This window comes from Arachis hypogaea, chromosome 19 (assembly GCF_003086295.3).
Source record: "Arachis hypogaea cultivar Tifrunner chromosome 19, arahy.Tifrunner.gnm2.J5K5, whole genome shotgun sequence".
Lineage (NCBI taxonomy): Eukaryota > Viridiplantae > Streptophyta > Magnoliopsida > Fabales > Fabaceae > Arachis > Arachis hypogaea.
Window position 1 is genome coordinate 42,738,677 of NC_092054.1, and position 5,136 is coordinate 42,743,812.

Genomic DNA, 5,136 nt, shown 5'->3' on the forward strand with positions numbered 1-5,136 from the left:
GTTTGAAGTTCGTCACAGTCATTCAATCCCAGAGTCCTACTCGGAATACCACAGACAAGGTTTAGACTTTTCGGACTCTCATGAATGCTGCCATCAATCTAGCTTATACCACGAAGATTCTGATTAAGAGATCCAAGAGATACTCATTCAATCTAAGGTGGAACGGAAGTGGTTGTCAGGCACGCGTTCGTGGGGGAATGATGATGATTGTCACGTTCATCACATTCAGGTTGAAGTGCGAATGAATATCTTAGAAGCGGAATAAGTTGAGTTGAATAGAAAAACAGTAGTACTTTGCATTAATTCATGAGGAACAGCAGAGCTCCACATCTTAATCTATGGAGTGTAGAAACTCTACCGTTAAAAATACATAAGTGAAAGGTTCAGGCATGGCCGAATGGCCAGCCCCCATGATCTAAGAACCAGACGTCCCAAGATGTCTAATACAATAGTAAAAAGTCCTATTTATACTAAACTAGTTACTAGGGTTTATAGAAGTAAGTAATTGATGTATAAATCCACTTCCGGGGCCCAATTGGTGTGTGCTTGGGCTGAGCTTGAATGTTACACGTGTAGAGGTCAATCTTGGAGTTGAACGCCAGTTTGTAACGTATTTCTGGCGTTCAACTCTGGCTTGTGACGTGTTTCTGGTGTTTAACTCCAGACAGCAGCATAGAACTGGTGTTCAACGCCCTTTTACGTCATCTAAACTCGGCCAAAGTATGGACTATTATATATTTATGGAAAGCCCTGGATGTCTACTTTCCAACGCAATTGGAAGCGCGCCATTTTGAGTTCTGTAGCTCCAGAAAATCTACTTTGAGTGCAGGGAGGTCAGAATCCAACAGCATCAGCAGTCCTTCTTCAACCTCTGAATCTGATTTTTGCTCAAGTCCCTCAATTTCAGCCAGAAAATACCTGAAATCACAGGAAAACACACAAACTCATAGTAAAGTCCAGAAATGTGAATTTAACATAAAAACTAATGAAAACATCCCTAAAAGTAACCAGATTCTACTAAAAACATCCTAAAAACAATGCCAAAAAGCTTATAAATTATCGTTCATCAGGCTATAGCTACAGGATGTGGAACAGTGATATTAACAAATTGATAAAGTCCTCCTTTTCTAAAACCCTGGAAAAGAACTTAGTGAGAAAATTCGGATTTAACAATGCAATGAAATGCATGAAATTGAAAATAGACGTTGTTATCTTCTGCAAACTTTGAAACACTAATAAGATTTTTTGTGATTCCTAGTGTGTGAATTAATTATTGAAGTGAAAATCATCTTTTTGAATACAATGCATAAAGATATGAATTTCCAACATGCAAAATCTGTATACCTCCATTTCCAATATGAACCTGCTCCGGACCTGTATACTCAAGGCCAGAAGTCAGATTATACTGATCAGGTGTCACATGATATGAGCCACCTAAATCAGGATACCAAGTAGGATCAGTAATCGAAGATGGCACAGCAACATAAGTCGCAGGGTTGTGGAATGATGGCACGAGAGGTGGAGGTGTGGATGAACGTGAACCGGTTTGGGAAGTGATTGAAGAGGTAAAATTGGATTGACTAAATCTTGCATTCTGAGATTGTGGTTGAGAAGGAGGAGGTATCTCTTGATTGAACCTTTGGAAGCAGTGTCAAGCTATGTATCCAATGTGGCCACATACCTGACACTGTGATCTCGGTGACTAGTAGAAAGATCGACCTCCCCACTAAAATTGACTTCCACCTCGACCTCTTCTACCCCTCGTACCTCTACCATTTGGAATTGAAGGAAATGAAGCGTAAAGTGAGCCTGAGGAACCAAAGTCTAAGATTTTCGATGCTTATCCACCGACTCTACATGAGTCAAATTTAGATTTTCTCTTCTTGCGGGGAATAAATCTCCAGTTTAGCATTCATAATGCTAACAATCCTTTGATAGTCTTCATCCAAACCTTCCAAAAAAAAATTAATGTGTTCTTCTGATGTTAGGGGACTGCTAAGTACGGCAATGGATTCAGCAATAAGCTTGATCTTGTGGATTAATCACTAGCAAAGAGACCATGTTTCTTTATTGACTTCAATTGATTCTTGAACTGCTTAACCCTAAATTTGGTAGATTTTTCAAAATATTCTTATATCTTCGTCCAGATTTCATGGGCAAATGCACAAGAAACCATTTTAGGCGTAAATTCTGAACTCATGGAGGCTAACATCCATGAAATCAAATTCTGATCATCTTGATACCATTGCTTGTTAGTTGTTACCGAGGGAGAAGCATGTAATACCCTATCACATTAAGCTTTACGTCTAGGACATAAATCAGAGGTGATGAGACGTTATGACCTCTAAAAGTAAAAATACGTAATAGATATATTGAAAAAGGAAAATATCTAAGAGCTTTGAAGAAAAAGTTAAACGAAAAGCAAACAGAAAAATGCATCACTCATAATCAGATAAACGTAGAAAGGTAGATAAGATCGGGCGGAAAAGATAAAGTATATATAAGATCAGAGTTCCAAAGATACAATTATCAAGTTCTAGGTTCGGCCTGCAAAACAAAGGCCGGCTAGAGTATATATATATATATATATATATATATATATATGTATATATATATATATATATATATCCCAAGAGTAACCCGAAATATATGACAAAACACCTGTTTCTCCAAGTAAGCCTCTAAGAGAGACAAAACATAATATACACAAGGTGGAGAATCTATATACATATATAAACATAAACTAAATACAAACACCGAGTCCTAAGACTGTTCTTCACTTCCAAGAGTCCCCAGATTGCTCAGTGCGGTGTCTCGCGTCCTACATTTGAAAACAACAATATATGAATGGAATGAGAATTGGGAGTTCTCAGTATGGTAAAGGTGCCAACGTACATAATGTATAAAGTCCCGGAAAAACTAGACGCAATCCTAGAACTCCGATACTTAGATTTAAACTTAATGAAATATACTAAACCATAAGTTAGGGTGGTTGTCTAAGGTAGTTAGGTCCTAACTCAATCTTTAACCCGACACCCCGCCTTCTGTCTCCTCCGAATCACTGGTGGAACAACCCTTGTCACACTTTCACCACACAAGAAATCTCTCAGTTGCACACACATACAAAGCATACAAGGAAAGCACAATTATGGATAGCAAGTACAACATATAGAACAAGTAACAGTTAATTACAAATAAGCAATTAGACAAACCAATACAAATGCATACTCAAACAAATCGCATAAATGTACATGATGCATGTCTGTCCTATGACTGATGATATCATCTGTCTGGTTGGCTATATAATCGACTCAACTACTTATCCTCTTGCGTGTATTTGTCTCAACTACTTATTCCTCTTCCAACTCAGAGTCCTCCTCTATATAGTTGACTGGAGTAAGGTGCTAGATATGAGGTTGTGCACGCGGTGCCGAACCTCTAGAACTATCGTCGTTTTTTAATAGAACATGCTGCCTGGAGTTTAAAGGTCCAACACACTCTCCGATATTCCCAACCTCAACATTGAGCTCCATCGATAAATATGAGGTTCTTAAAGTCAACTAGAAATTTCATACAATGAGTTCGCATTAGTATAGAACGCACACAATCAAAGCATACCTCATTCTCACCATCTTTCATGTGTGCATTTCGATATACACTCGCTTATGGCAATTTGTAAGAAGAAAAGAAGAGGATAGATATTGATGTGTGATATGGAATTAATGGATCTATACTTACATAACCATAAATTTTTTTACTGTTACAATAGTAAACGAGATTATCTATGATCCTTTTGTCACATGATATGCATATACATATTTTGTTAATATCGTAGATAAGTGATGTAGTTTTATTATTTATATTGTTTGCAGTATAAACGACATAAATAATAGAATTTAAAAATATAAATACTAAATAATCTGAAAATTGTATATAATAATAAATTTTTTATTTTATTTATTTAAAAATCCTACCATTTCCTCGTTTAATTTCCAATATTAAAGGCTTGGCATATTAAGCATGAGCATTGCGAGAAGCAGCCCCATATATATAGCACATTTATATTCTAGGAAACGTGGTACTTTCGTGGAAATTGGATATACCAAATACGATCAGGTAGTATTATGTCTATTTGTTATGTAGTGAGGGATTAAAAGATAACAATAACTCTTAGCAAAGGTTTAAAAAGATGATATTAGGTAACTTTAGAAATAGGCATAGGGCACCACAGTGTGGTGAAAGTCAGCTATGTTACTATGATTATAATGACTCCGTTTATGTTATATGAAGCATTTTCCTATGGTCAAAATTAATAAGAAAGAAATGATGAGTTTAACAATTAAAAATTGACTATATTTAATTATATTATTAAATATGATACAAGTAAATATCTTAATTATTATTTTTAATAAAATATTTTTATTTAAACAATTACTTAACTTCTTATAATTTTTTTAAATATAAAAAAATATCAAGATATTTTTTAACTTATTTTATATTTGAATTAACATTAATTAATTTATACTTTTAAAATATTAATATATATTTTGAACAAGTGTAAAAAAACAACATATTTTATTTTACTAAATAACTATTTTAATTATTTAAAATTATTTTAAAAGTAAAATTCTCTATCTTAATGCTAAATAAAATATATTATTTTTGTCATTATTTTAAATAAAATGGTAATCAATTTTTGTAGATTAATTAAGACAATGAGACTAAAACACAAAATCCAATTAGATGCCCAAAAAAGAGTTTCACAAATACAATGATTGATTTATCAAAAAGTTATAATTAAGTACTTTGATTTTTTTTTATAAATAAAGACCAATAACTATCTATTATCACATTAATAATAATGATCCACTTGTGACTTATCAATCTATTATATAATCAAGTATCAATTTATGATAAAGATAAGTTAACACAACTAAATTTTTTTATATAAGAATATTTGAGAATGCGTAAAAAGTGAGTTAAGCTCTACTTTAATTTTTGGGATTAGCGAGTTGTACTGATTTAGTAGTCTTTGACTTGTTAATTGCTACATTTTAGTCTTTCAAATTTAAAAAAGTGCACTAATGTAGTTTCTCGTGCATCTTCTGTCATGGGAACTTGTAATATCCTACCACA